This window comes from Pieris rapae, chromosome 9 (assembly GCF_905147795.1).
Source record: "Pieris rapae chromosome 9, ilPieRapa1.1, whole genome shotgun sequence".
In the NCBI taxonomy this organism is placed as follows: domain Eukaryota; kingdom Metazoa; phylum Arthropoda; class Insecta; order Lepidoptera; family Pieridae; genus Pieris; species Pieris rapae.
Window position 1 is genome coordinate 316770 of NC_059517.1, and position 16564 is coordinate 333333.

Below are 16564 nucleotides of genomic sequence, written 5' to 3' on the forward strand. Positions count from 1 at the left end.
GTCATAAAACAAAAACCATTATCAGTAAACAATAAACATACTCACAACAACACTTATAATTTATGAAAGCCATAAATTTGACTAGTTTCGTTCGTCCAAACAGTAAACACATAAACATTATATTTTATAGCGCTACCTGTCGTTATCGGGACCAAAAAAACGGATGCGGAAAGCATTAAATGACACACTATTTCGGTTGGCAAAATTGGCCTTGGGCCAGATTAGATGGAGGGCTGTAAATGGAATCTAAAGAAATAGTCTTTTTTACTATATGATGTCCTTTGAAGGTTCTTTTAATTTCTTACTATTCCTTGCTAATGTACTTACTTACTTATGATCAAACTAAGTGAATGTAATTTTTTTAAATATCTGTTGTAAGTTAAAATACGTATCGTTTTTAGCAAGGATTGTCTACTGGTTTCTGCGTGCGAGTCCACCCTAAGATCGTACGTTCGATCTCTGGGTTGTGCACCGATGGTTATTCGGTCTGCCGTGCCGGTATGACGTGATCACCTACTTACCCTTTAGGAAAAATAAAGCGCCACTGGTTTTTTATACATATACAATATACAGAGACCTGTCTGTTTAAAAAATCTTAGACAAATGTTTGGTCAAAGCACCAAGTCATTGTTTGCAAACGTGGCATCCAAGATTAAAGTGAATATGATCGATGATATGATGATCGCAAACTTTCTAAAGTAGATGGCACTATAAGAATATATCGTACAAATTGAGCAAAGAAAGAAATTACTTACAACTAAAGTCCTAAAATTTAAATCATTCTTAAATTTCAATACTCATCGCCACTTTATAACAATTTTTTATGTAGTGCTCAAAGCTTCTAAAATTAATAAAAATATGTATTAGTTTGAAACGCTTACTAATTAGGAAATTAAATATTCCTAGGTATTCCTTGCTAAGTCCTAAGCGCGGCTTTATAATCGTTACAAAGGAGCCGCTCTTGAGGTATGTTTAGTGTTATGCAGCCAAGATTAAACGGTAATTTAACTCGCTTTTAACTCCTAGTACATATATACATCGAAATCATTATCTAATAAAATATTTGTGATTAAAATTCCGTTATGGCCTGGGTGAAAACCCTTCTTAACCATATTCTATCCTGCTTCATAGTGACTTTTGTATTTCATGTTTTATTATTATGCCATTTCATTATTGAACCATGTCATTAGATAATTTTAAATGTTAAATTTTGCAGTTTGCCCTTTTTTTTATTTATCGATTAGACCGTTGGTTGAATACCAAATCATTAATGTAATTTGTTTTTATTTTGTTAGTTGCAATAAGTAAAAGAATATTATATTTAGACTAGGTAAGTAGAATGCCATCTAATCTTTCCAAAGAAAAGCAATTTTTGTTGCTCTAGAATATCGAAATATATTATTTTTGTTACAATAAAAGTTACGCAACTGCAAGTGATTCGTCAAATGTCAACTGGTTAGCATTTGGTCGACCTACAGTAGCCCTGTTGTTGCGCCACCGTGAGAAATAGATACCATTGTCTGTGAGCTTGTTAAAATAATTTATGGTCTGGTTATACCATTATGATATGTTGAATGAGTAATGACATATTTAATTCATTTATTGCAACCAATTTCCAAAGGTCAAGATTACTTTTTTTGGAGCAATGTTGTTTCAGTTTTAAGTAATAATAACTTTTGTATCATTATTTTAACTTACTTTACTTGACTTAATGGCCTTTAACCCCTTGGAGTAAAAGGCATCCACACTGAGTCTCGATATTGGTCTCGAGCCTCGTATTTCACCTCGCTCCAGGTTTTCACGGATTTCTTTGCGTATATGCTGTACGACGCCACATTTTCCTGTTTCCTTGTGGGTTCCTTTTAAGCACTTGCTTGGGGATATCATTTAAATCTCTTCTGAGCGTATGACCTATCTATTTCCACTTACGTCCCTTAATCTGCTGGATCGGGGTTTTTCGGCAGCAAATTGGGAGAGAGAGAGATTGACTGGAAATTTAAAGTAGAAAGTCTCTATGAATAATTATTTCCAGGTTTCGTTTCTCATTTTCCTCATAATTTTAAACACTGATTAATATCGTAGCTTTTTGGGAAATGTTGCACATGCGAAATTCCTTCATCGTCACTCATATCCACTTATAATACAAGTTTGCTCGCGAGTGTGCACATAATCCTAATAATTACCAGAAAGGCACGGCGAATTGCAGCAATCTACTTTTTCTAGTGATTCATTTCTTACAAATAGTAATTAATCAGTCGTTGGCTACCAATCTGAAAAATGATTTTTTATTCTTAATTTTGATAGGCGACGTGGGTGGCTTATAGAAGGAAAATCACTTCCTTAACTAGGAGTATCAAATTTTATATAGCATACGCATAATTTCGTACTTTTTATTCTTATTTAGAACCTTTAGAAGCTCATAGTGGTTTGCAACACCTGAGGCTAAAGATCGCGTGGATCTTTGCCAACGAGATGGATTCGTCCTCTTCAAAATTATACACAGTTATAAAGAAGTGCAGGATATGAGAAAAATCATGGAGCCCGTTTTCATTGGAATGGCCTATTTCACATTTTTTTAATATTAAATGTAAAAGCCGAGTTCGCCGAAGGACCACGCCAAGCATACGATTGCATTACTTGTATCAGAATAGTTTGTTTCGAAATTGTAAGTGCAAAATTGAATCGTTTTTAATGGAATCGACTTACTCCATTACAAACAGAATAATTTCAAAATGCAGTGATAATCACTGTATATTATTCTAAACCTTGGCACACAATTTCACAATAGTGATAATTACAAGAGCTATCCAAACCCTGAGTTCTACTTATTACATTTTATTTTATATTATATGTTAAAATTGATGCAAGGCCAGTCTGGGTCAAGGCGAAGTGAATTCGTTCATGGCACTTGAAGATATCGAAGTGACAAACGCTTTAAGTTCTTATTCCAAATTTAAATATTAAGAAAAAATTAAATCTGAATTCCAAAACTTATTAGGTTTAATCAAATTCTCAATTAAAGACCGTACAAGGTTGGTGGCAGTGGGGTCTAGGGAAGGCGGTCACCAGCTTAATGCTTATCCTTCGCCAAAGACTGGCACCCTTTTTGGACCGTGAATTACTCCGCATTGCCATCAGCCATCGCTTAGAAGTGCCCATATGAAAAACGGAACCAAACCTCTGATACCATGGAATCCATTGCCGAAAAAGTGCAGGTCGGTTTTCTCATTACGCCGCGATCAACGACGTCAATGTTCCAGCCATTTTCGATCCAACAAGCATCGCTGGAGACGATGTCAAGCGTCCGAATGAAATGTTTTTGGCTGCTTGCGGGATGGGATAGGCTTTGGTATGGAATGCTACTTATGTGGACACGTTAGACCCGTCTCACCTCCCTCGAACAAATCAAAAGCTGATGCAGCCGCAGAGCAAGCGGAAGATAATTAACAAGTCAAATATCTTTTCTCCAACTCTAATTTTGTTCCTTTTGGAGTAGAGACTGTTGGGTCGAGGAGTTCAAGTGCACAGGTGCTATTAAAATACCAGGTTAGCGCCTGGTCGCGCTGTTGGTGAATCTAGAGCTGATGTTTTTCTCCCTCGATAAATAAGTATCGCAATACATCGATGGAATACTGAACCAGCATTAAAGGCTTCCAAAGAATATTTTTAAAAGTCTTGATAAAATATTTGATCTATGATCATTCATCAGAAAAAAATATTGTGTTTTAAGAGAGAAGATGACAAAAAAATCTCCTTTGTTTTAGTTAGTAGTTTTATAAAGTAAATAATACAATTATTCTTAAACAACAACGGAAGATAAATCAAAACATAAATGCGTATGACCATGAATTACGTGAAGATGAGCCAGTTACCGTGAACTTGTAATCACAAATCAGACATTATGAATCATCTCGCGTTAGTTACGACATTGCAAATATAATGCAGCTACCACGGAATATCGTGACCTGAAAAGATTTTGAATATATTATACTTTGGATATGGTATTTTATTTTTGCTACGAAAATGCATGTAATGGTCTCTTAATTTGTCCAAATTATATAATTATTAAGAATTGTTCTACTATATACTACCAAATCGGACGATTTGGTTATTAATAGAACCTTATTTCATAATAATCATCACTATGTGTTTCTTTATAATATACATTTAAAAACTACTAAACTGATTTCCACATAACGATCCAGTAATATTTTAACCCGATCTCTAACAACAAAAAACCTTTACATTTAAGATGGAAACTTCTGCAATACAAACTTAGTTGCATATCGTAATGATTTTGTAAGTTTAACGAAATGAAATCATTACCGTATCCATTATATGTTTATACGATTAATTGAATCCATTGAAATATACGGTGATAGCTCGAAGATGAGCGAGGTCTGCCGGGAGGTGCAATTTACATAATAGACCATTGACCGTCTGTTAATTTAAATTGAATAAACAATTAACGTTTTTCTTATGAATTTCCTCTTTTAATTATTCTTATAATATAAGAGGTATTAGAGATAGCGAACGCTAAAGCTAGAGTTTGTTTGGTGGAAGGGGCATCATCTGTACTGGACTTTTTTTAATGAAAATTACTTTTGTGTTTCTTAGGGACGATACGACCAATATAGGGAAAACGACGCAGAAATAGTATAGTTAGTAGAATTAGGTAGAATGCAAAAAAGAGATTTTACTTTTAAGCTCTTGTGTCAGAAAACTTAGGATCAAATATCTAAGCTTAATTGTTAGCAGTCAATCGTGGCTCATTGCGATACTTTTGTATCTTAGATTGCACAAGTTGGGTATGTTCGTGTGTAATATTTTATCCACTTTCGAATCTAGTTCGACCAGCCTGGACTTTTGTGGTAAAGGTCAATAAACCCGCCTTTCGAAATACTTTAACGATACAAAACAAAATGTATATGTCCTTAGAAATGTAATTGGAATATTGGTTTTAATAATATGTGCTTTGTATGCCTAGGGTAGTTACGTAAGCTTTACGATAGATGATATTTAGATACTAAGAAGTGTTCCCGAGTACGACATGGGAGGCTTCTGAATAGCAGTACTCTATACACTCGTCTTAAAGTATCTGATCATCATCAGACGGGCCGATTTGGTGATCAGCGTGTCACACAGGCCCCTTCCAGCTGCTTCGATTGTTTTTTCTCCTTCTTTTGCCTCCTGTTCTCTTTATATCGTCTACCCAACTTATGCTGTCTTCCTCTTTTCGTTTTTCACCTCTCACGGTTGCAAATCATACAATCTGTAATAATTTTTAACCATTTCAAATTGTTATCTCTCGTTATGTACCCGGTCCTTTGCCATTCCACTTGCCTTATTTTCTTTATATATCCTCTAATTTGGTTGTAAATCTCATCCCTTCTTTTCTTTTGCAATATCTCATTCCTCTTTGGCATGTTCTCAACTTTAAAAGATGTTTCTGAGATAATGCCCAAGTCTTTTTTTATAACTTATTAGTATCAGAATTTATATTAAAACTCCTTTTTTTAGCAAGTAACCCTTTAACTATCAACCGAACTACACGTTCGACTCAAGCAGTAAGCACCGTAAAATCAGTACTAGATTCAAAGATCAGGAGTCATAAATCACGCTATGTTAAGCATTTAACCCATGTGTAATTAGAAACACTAAGTAGCTTAAGCAATCATTTATAAATAATATAATCAAATTTATGTGTACTTGTTTATCTAATTTGATTCTGGTCTGTACACAAAACATACGCCACTCACACGTCATGTTGTCTAACGACAGTTTAAGTATTGCCTAAGATCTGATACACAGTTGTATGTTATAAATCATCTAAACGTCAAATAAATTCTCTGACATGCCGCCCAGATAACTCAGAAGCTTTCAACATTTGGTTTCTATTACCCACATTTCTACCGTAATTATGAATGAAAATATCATTTTCAAAGATCAGAAGGTAAACGGGATACCGCAGCTCTTTTGATTGGTACGCTCTATTCTTGAAGGAGCCTAAGTCGAATTGGTACGGAAATATTTATTGGTCAGCTGGTTCGTAATAGTAAACTGTTTTATAAAACGCTCACTTATGGAGAAAGTTTTATGTCCAATTACAAATACAACTGTTTAACATAGAAATTAATGAGTTCTAACACTGACAATGAAGCAATATTTTGTCGTAATTTCGAAGCAATTATTACATGTTTTATATTTAAAACAGAACTGAGTTCTGTGAACTACCTAACAGAATGGATTTCATAACTATTACTTAAGTTGTATGTGGTGCAAAGTTGGTCATCCCTGCATGAAGGAGGTTATAATTACGGCACGGCCTTTTACGATATTACTTAATAATTACTTTTCACGTCTACAAAATTTGCAAAACTATACAGCAAAGTGAATGTGAGATTTTCCGATTAATTAATATTAATCAAGTTATTTAGTTCCTAAATTAGGATTTCCATGATGATGATGAAGGGTTCACGAACCTTATTAGATTTCAAGTAAATCTTGTTCATTGTGAACCAGTAGAGTAACTTAATCATCATGAGAAGGAACTAACCGAGCGTTTCTTAATCAAAAAGCCTCCTGTTCGAACCCTAGCTGGGTACGAATGCATTATCATGTGTGTGATAAATGCTTGCTTTTAGGGTTTAGTACGATCGTAAACACACCAGAGTGCACGTCTACCAATCGACAATTCGTGTCTAACACATACAATATAATATATGGACCGAGCGTGGTAGTCGTAGGTTAGGGTACGTAAAACTGGCTATGATCACATGCCTATAAAGACAATGAGAGATCGCAGACTGTGGTGTTCGGACTAGTACCTACAGCTGAGGTTAATTATCGGGCGTCAAGGCAGAATTCAAAATACCACCCGTATCTTGACGTCCGTCGTTCCACAACTGAGCGTTTTTTAGGGCACTGTGTGGAACAAGCTGCCCACTAAAGTATTTCCAAACAAACTCAACTTAGGGACCTTAAAAAAAGTGTACCAATTCTTAAAAGGCCAGCAACACAATTCCGAGCCTTTTGGCAATGTGATGAGGGGCAGTATCACTTGAGCGTTCTGCCCATTTGCCTCCTATTACATAAAAAAGTGAACTATATATTACATACAAGTTGTGTCCTAAAATAAATTAAGGTAGTGATGCTTTAGTATTATTATTTAGCTGGACAAACGAAATCGTTAGAAAATTCTAACTCGTAATCAGAATATTGCCTATATTAATTTAATAATCGTACACATGGCAAGCTACTTAAGTCTAACTCCACGAAGTCACCAGCTTCGTAGTTAATTATGAATTTTATTACCATGTTTGATCTCTTACATTTAAACTTAAATTTCGCGCAATTCTTGAAAAGAATCCTATTTGAAGTTGAAGAAAACTTTGATTAAGAAATCCTCCTTCGTAATTTATTTTAATCACCTCATTCTTTTTAAATTACTTTAAGAGACTTTGAGTGTTTAATATTTACAGCTGTCATAATGTAGGTAACATCGTGATTTGGATATGCAATTTTTAATATCGGCCTGTAGAAATTAATCGGGCGTCAATTTAATAACATTAATTGCTAATGATTGATTGTTGAAGTTTTAAATTTATATTTATATTAAGCACCCATTAAATGAGACCCATAAACCCGAATTAGGATGCTCATAATTGAATCGATTACACTTATATTATTTATAGTTAATAAATGTGTCACATAGTTAGAAGAACCCAAAAATAAGTTACAGTTTTTGTTAGTCCAGCGTCGCAACGCTTGTTTTAAACTATCAAAGACGGTTGAAATTTAGCTTTAAACAATGTGTTTAATTTATTGAAACATCCTTCCAATCACCGCCACCGAACTCGTGTTTGATTTTTTTATTTAAATATGGGCTATATAATCATAAAATATAACAAACGAAGCAATAATTACGAAAGACGAGCCATTTATAACTGAGATTATACTTAAAATCCTCTCAAACAATGGCTGGATTGGATTTCACTTCAATAAACAAGGAATAAACTTTATAATCTTATTAATCTGTTTAATTGTGATTCGATAAAGTTACCGGGCTCCATTTAAATGGAAAACGACACTTTGTTTGTAGCAGATTAAAAGCTCTGAAACGTATATAAATAAAATGATATATGTACTTCTAATATCGATTAACAGATATATTGTATAGATATCATTTGGTTTTAGGTGACCTTCAAGTTGCAAACAGAATAATCTCTAGTAGACGAAGCCATCCAACAAAATTACCGCATAACGTATGAACAGAGGCAATAAACTGAAGTTAGCAGTTAATTGCAAAATTGATATTAATATGACAAAGTGTCACGGTAATCGTGTATCAAATGTAACATCAAGACGACAAGCGTTTTCGCCCACAGTACTGAATATAGTTCAAGGTGAGAGAGTACGCTGTTATTACGGTAACAGCGTCATTAAAGACCAACCAAACTCGTAGTAGTGTGAGGTACAAAAGTGGTTTGAGATGCTCATTTTTCTACTCGAGTTACAAATTGCAATATTTAAATTTCTTTTTACATCGTTTAACCACAATGTTGCTAAATTTGTATTCATTTAACTTCTCAAGAAGTCTTTTAAAGTGATACGCTCCCATTTAAGACGTTTAAAATTAATATTACCTATGATGTTTTGATACGATGTTTTCAAAGATTAAATCTAGTAGTTAAAATTTAAAAAAATTAAATCATAATTCTGATACTTTGTCTCAATATCATCAATAGTTATTTTTACTACACATTTAAATACACTTAAAATAATTATTTTTTATAGTACTCTGCAGTACAAATAATAAAAATGTATACAATTTTCTCTCTGCCAATACTGGTTTATCATACCCATGCGAAAAGCCTACATTGAATTAATTTTGAACTTTACTGCCTATCGATTAAGATTTACGATAAAAACTAACATAATTTTGATAAATCGCTTTTCGTACAGGATATGAGTAAAGCAAGTACCATAGTCAACAGAACACGACCTTCAAGTTATATCCGGTATATTAACTGGACTATTTCACTTGTAATGCTAACAGGAATACGAAAACTATAATTTATTTATATACAATTTTTTTTCATTATCCTTTTAAGAAATTAGATTTAGATAAATTGATTAAACTCAAAGTCAAATCATTTATTTCAATTAGGCCTATTAAAAAGGCACTTTAAGAGTCAAACTTAAAAGTTTGTATTACATTAATTTGCTTATTATATGCGAATTACGAATTTATTAATAATTAACACATGTTTAATGAAGCGCTATTGAAGATTGGAGTTTTGCCAAAAGGCTTTGAAGCGTTCTGTTTTTCGGATCACATTGCCCACATTTGTGACGATAGCGGGGATAGAAAGATTAGAAAATATTTGCAAAGATGAGAGGCAAATGAAGAATTTAGAGGAGGCCTTCTCTCTGTTGTGGATCGTGTACTAATATTAAATATATAACATTAACCTAAAGTAATCCTTGTAGTACTGGCATATACTATTTAACCAATTATACTTTTTTTTTAAAAAACAACCTCAATCTCCGTGCTTCCACCACTGAGTGTATTTAAGCCATTTTTTGCCGCACACCACCGCCTGGGGGAACCAGATACCAGTCGAGTTATTTTTACCAATTCGTCTTAACATTTGAAGAAGCACGTACTAGCTGATATGGAATTGACGTGGCTCACTATATCGCGACCACGTGGACATCTGCCTCGTTAGTATACTCAAACTCGGGTAAGAGGGCAAGAAGAACTGGCAAGAAACTTTCCGCCACTTTTTTTAATCTCTTAGTTTGGAGTCATACAAGTTGTTTTAACTGGAGCAAAACATTCCCAAAGATCATTTAAGTATTCGTCAAATTTATAAAAAGCTTTAGTTATTAATTTACGTTTAACGACAAGTACATATTACAATAAGACAAGTACCTACTTCAAAAAAGTATTTAAACCTAAAACTCGGGGATATGTATAATTATATCCGGTAAGCTGTGCGAGAAATGAAGCTATAAAAATACCCTGGCTTGATATTTGGAAAATTAACTTTTCAAATAAAAAAGTTAATTTCGGCAAGTTAAAAGCGTATGTGAATACATAAACCAAACAAGCTTAACCTTTATCATGTTCGGAAAGTTTTATCAAGAACGCTTTGATAAATTCGATAAGACTGATATCGCCTTAGATTTTAACGGCCTCTGTTTTTTGTTCTTGTTTCCAATATTTTTAATAGACTTGACATCGTAACCATGGTAACTAAACAATATAATTATAAAAAAGTGGGACTGCTACAGTTACATAGGTTTTGTTTTGTAGTTCTTTGTAGACTTATTTTTTTAAGTTGTTAGAGTCGATTCATAGAACAATTGGTTTTTTTCTAGCACGTTTAATTAATAAAATTGAATACCAATTGCTTCCTTATACATATCAATATTAGTTAACTAAAAGAGGAAATATTCGTTAACATGATTGAAGTGCTTAATAGGAAGTGTACCCAATAGGTCGTTAACAGTAGTAAAAATATGCCCCAGGCGACACATTTGTATTTATTAAAGAAACCTTCTATAAAGCAAGGTCTAAATTGTAAATTGTCAAAATCAGCCTATGATATAGAACTGCCTTATTGCTCTTATATGATTCAATGTAATTGGCAGAACTACAGTCGACGAATTATTATTAATACGAATTCTATTTTTTTATCTATAGATACTTTAAGGATTAATAAACGTCTTCTTAAAAGAAAGATTTAGCTAACTGTCGATATATTGTAACTACAATTTTGTGTAAGCTTAAATAAATGCAAACATTTGTTTAGCTGTATCACTGCTTTCAATGTTACTTTTAGCTATACAACAGTTCACCCGTAAACGAATGAGGCGTAAGGCCAATTAAAAACGTGCGAGCCGTCCTCCCGAATCGTGCGTTTAAAATTGTTTAAAATTATCCACAGTACACGGCCAACACTGACCAACTTGCACCAGGCTGTACAAATGTCAACAGGATCTTTACACCTGGCCTAAGTAGTGGATATGTTGTAATCTGATCTTATTTACATGAATTCAATTCAATACTAGCATCTATATATTTAAATCGAAGTTGACTAGATGATATCAACACTGTTAAAACTATGATTATCACACCAATAACACTAAATTTTAATCTTTGTATACTATTTATGTCTAACCGTTCAGCCTTTGCCCGACATATTATGTACATAGTCTTTTTAGGGTATAAAAAATGCCGGTTTTCCATATGATGTTTTTCTTCACCATACACAAACGAGTTGAGCAATAGTTACAGCCGGGATTCAAAATTATAACCCCAGATTAGAGGAAGCTACTTGGCTACTCATATGGTTTCTTAAAACTAAGGCAATGTGTTTTTCAGCATCATTAAATCTGCTGGTAAAAGACTAGTTATTGTGACTGTCTGTGGATTCATATGTCTGTATAACATATGAATCAACAGACACACAGACATCACCATTTTAGTTATTTATATCTGTCAACAAACATATTTTTTTTTACTTTAATTTGATTCGACTTTGGAAAATAATCGTAATGATTATTCACACTTTAATGATCACATCAAGTAAATAATAAATATTGTATCATAACCCAGGAAAAGAAATAAAAAGTTAATTCAAAACATAAAGAAAAGTACTTTGATGGCATCCAAAAATATAGATTGCCTTCTTTTATTGCGTCTTCTAGTTTCGAGTCTATAAAACGATGTCATAAATTCCAAATAAAATTGAGATATTCAACGCAGCCCTCATAAATAAAGCTATGAACATTCATTACGATGCCAATTACATCGTTGTACATATTTTTAATAATTACTTCACAATTGTAATACAATTTATCTTCGTTATAGTGATGAAATCAGGATTTAAATAGCTAAAAACTTCCTTGTACGTAATATAGAACAATTATTTTATTCGCGGCCATTGTTATTATAATGATAACCTTTTGAAATGAATATAAGTTATTTTTAAACAAATTACGCAAAACGGCAATTTCAAATAATTCAGTGTACGGCCACAATATGTTGCCATTTTTCTATCCTTCAAAAATATTATGGCCTCCATCGGCGAGGTTACGCGAAGATTATATCTTTGATATCTGCTACGGGCATATCTTGCTCAATCCCAAATGACGAATGATACATTTACACATAGCCTTTTTCGCTTTGTCACGACTGTCTTCGAGGTACGTTAACTACAAAATCCAGTTCTCTAAAACTAGGATTGGTGTTGTAGTAAATACATACTGATCTTTATGCGTTTATTAGTATTAAACCTTCGTTAATTATGATGTATGTAATAACAATTGTTTACTTTACATTTCTTAGTATCAGTTCTGGTATAGGTACGTTTTGTTAGTGTTCTTGTATTTATGGTAAAAGCCTCCGCCATATTCATCCAGTTTTTCCCCGCTGTTTATATTACGTCATCTGTCCATCTTTTCTTTTGTTGAGGTCGAAAGACATATGAGCTATACATGTTTCCCCAGACGGTCCAGTCAATCATTTATTAGCGCTTTAGATAATATACAACCTGGCCATGCGTTTAAAAGCCCCTTAGTAAATTCAGCGTTGACAAATCAATGCAGATAATTTATTCCAAAAATTCGCAAAAATTGTCAGTAAATTTGACAGAATCTAGTCTAGATCTGATCTTCAATTTAGGGCTACTATTAATCCATTTTATAGGCGATAATAACAGTCTCGGCTTTCGGGTTGAATAATTGGCGATGGTCCAAATACAATTGACAAAGGTGGCAATTAGTCGATTCCCTGATGGAGGCTTTGATGTTGGCAACTCTATACAAAGGTCAGGGTTCAAAACATTTAGATAATGGTTATTTTATTGGTAGTTCTACTAATGTACTTACTGTATATGGCCAAAAACGAAGGCCAGATAAACGTATTAATTTCTCTGCAGCAAACAAGTTTCATTGTTATAACTAATGATTTTATAATTCATGCAGTATTTATTTTATTAAATACTGACTGAAATAATGACTTTGACCTTCGTAACTCATTTCATTATTACTTTAAAGAAGACTACACAAAGGTAGGGAGTAGTATTGGCGTAGTGGCTTCAATGTGAGAATCTCATCCCTGAGGTCGTAGGTTCAATCCCCGTCTGAGTACCAATGTACTTTCTTTCTATTTGCGCATTTAACATTTGCTCGAAAGGTGAAGGAAAACATAATAAGGAAACCTGCTTGCCTTAATCCCAAAACAAAGCGGTGGCGTGTGTCGACTGGAGGCTGATCACCTACTTGCCTATTAATTAATAAATAATTATGAAACAGAAACAGAAATCTGAGGCCCAGACATAAAAAAAATAGTGAAAATGGTTTTTTTTTTTTTGTTTTGAATTTATTTTACATAAGTGTAGTGTAATTAAAATTTAGACCAGCCAAATTCTGGAGTTATAATGTTTTCGTATTTATTTAATATTAAAATTCTTGCCATTAAAGCTAATGAGAATATAGACTGTATCCCCCTAACCCGAAAAAATAATGGTTTTGTAACTAGAAATATTATTATTGTCTGGTATTGAAAGTACCTTGCTCTTATTAGTGCAACTTCTTTTCAAAGACGAATCATAACTGTAGCAAGGTCATATGTAAAGCTTAATTACTCTGAAGACAAAATCATTAAGCAATAATAATAAATTACACTACAAATTTCCACATGTCAGCTTTAAATTTGCAAATGATTTCGTATAAGTACATGTAAAATTAATCATCGGATTTATTTTATGATATTCCGAAGTTCTTTAAATGTAATCTTACATAACAACCTAATGGCACATTTTTGCTATTGAAAAATTATCACTGTGCCGCCTTCTTAGATACGTTATTCGATAAAAAAAGGCAAAATATGGAAATATTATAGGCCACAATATCTCTTTTATTTTTGAGCCTACCCCAGGCTTAAATTAAACCATTTTAACAGATTTGGAATTAATGGCAGAGATTTTATTTACATCCATTACACGTGAAGTTTTGCGAGTTGGGATTTTTTTATATGTCGGACTATGATTTGAAATTTAATTAACAATTCATGTGTCACCCACAGCCATCAAACAAATATACTCAACAAAGAGCACTCGTACAGGGATTGTCGCTTACATTTCATGTTTTATTGATGTCGTTCAAGGACCGCGTCGTATTAAATTTTCATAGCTTTATTACGAGGCTTGTACGTACTGAACTTGCAATGTTTTCTTTAAATTTTATGAAAATCTTCTCAGATTTTATTCTGGGGAGAGAAAATTAAACCGCAAATTCAAATATGAAAATCGCGTTCCCATTTTAAAATCTTTCGATACTATAAAAAATATTTTTAAAGCTTACTAAGTTAAGAATTATTCGCTTTATATTAACATTTTTAAATTTATGTAATTAATGAAGCGAGCAGTGTAGGCCTAGTGGCTTTAGCGTGCGACTTTCATCCCTGAGGTCGTAGGTTCAATACCCGGCTGTGAGATCTTTCATTTAACATTCGCTCGAATGGTAAAAAAAAACATCGTAAGGAAACCGGCTTGCCTTAGACCCAAATAGTGCGTCGTGTCAGGCTCAGGAACCTACTTACTATTGGATTGACATATAAAACATATAAATACATGTAAATAAGTTGTGTTACTGATTTATTTCATTTATGTAATGAGTCAAAGTATCGACGATACAAATCTTACAAAATGGTAATTGCAGTCATAATTTGTATCTGATGTGGTTTTTCTGTATCTATACCTCTATATTATATTGCATTATAAATCTTATAAAATTTGTTTGGTAGGCTGAAGAAGCGAACATCGCGCTACAACTGGTAGCAAATAATACGCTGGTATCAAATAGGTGTAGTGAAATGTAAGAAATTACTTAAACAAAATGCAATCGCAGGTGACTCTGATTCATACATTGATATTTTGTTTACCAGCTGTGATTTAGGTTACGCCCACATTTGCTAACTGGTGCTAATATTTTAGGTGTTTCATTGACAAACTATGAGTGCTTGCAACAAAAGCAGCTGTATAAAATACCTGTTTTGTATTCCTGTACAAGTTAACATGAAGTTTTAAGGGAAAGTCATAGAAGTTTTTGGAACCTAAAAGTGTAAGATTCATTGCAATACTATAAAATAAGTTCCCGTCAGAGAAGCAATTGATACCAGATTATCTATCGACTAAGATGTCGACAAATTTAAGCACATAGGAATATGTTATGAGAGATTGATATACTACACATAAAAATAACACTAGCGGTTTTCGAATCTACTTACTACGTATCCTGGTACTACTCTGAGGTGCCAAAACCTAATAAATAAAAAGCGGACGCTTAGCTACACTCTCAAATACATGCGCACACACACCCATTCTGACAATCACACTTTCACACATACTTAATGTCTTATAAGACTTATTTTCATTAGCTGTAATAAACCTATTTTTCTCGAAAATCAGTTTTAGATATGTACCACCGACTAATTGTTATCTAGCCACTTACATAACAGGGTAGAAATAGCGACAGATGAATTTTGTCACAACGTAGTCATGAATTTAGTTTTTATGGTTTATTAGAAGTACTACTACTACGTACATAAAACATATATTTTATTGTAGTTGGCATACCCATATTCAGTCGTCGAAATATGAATACAATAATTGCAATTCGACAAGTCACGGTCATAAAAACAAGAAACGAATGAAGAATTAACACCATATTATGACCACTTTTCTTTTTTGGAAGTTAAAATATGTCAAAGGTTGATTTTAAGGTTAACACGTTTACCTGTGATGTATGGTCCATTACTTTGCAAAATAAGCTTAAAGTTTTCTCAGGATCGATTAAATTCACTGTCTTATAAAAAGCTTGCGATTAATAATTATTGTCATTCGTTCACTGAAATGTTGGGACTACAAGACAAAATGGTTCGTAAGGTAAGGAAAATGATATTTCAATTTTTTTTAATTGTATGTATTTACATAAAACCAACTGACCAGTTATTAAGAAATGTGTGTCGTATACATTTCCTAAATGTTTATGAAAATCAAGAGCTGATAACTATTCTATTTTCTCTTGAGGCTAAAGTTCTAGCCTCTACTTAATTTTCCGGTCTCTACTGGTTTTAATTATATTGAATACGGCATACTGATTTCATTCAACTTGTTTATATTTAAATATCTATAACTTTTTACAGATCCTCATCATCATCGCATACTTGGTAGTCGCCAACTGTGCATCCATCGACCAATCATCTCTTAACATCGACCACCTTGTTCCTAAGAATCCTGCCCCAATTCACGAAGACCAAGCAGAAAAATCGAGAACACCACTATTCAACGACAAGTACACCCAAATTGCAAACAATGGCGCTTATATAACCCACACTTACCCCGTCTATTCAACAGCGATTCATACGCCGTACCAACAATATTCCATTTCACCAGCATTTAATGCTCCAATTTATCACCAAGGAGTACCAGTTCTAACTAAAGGTCCAGAGGTGTCTTATTCTCCTCACTTAATCCAGGATCATTCCATT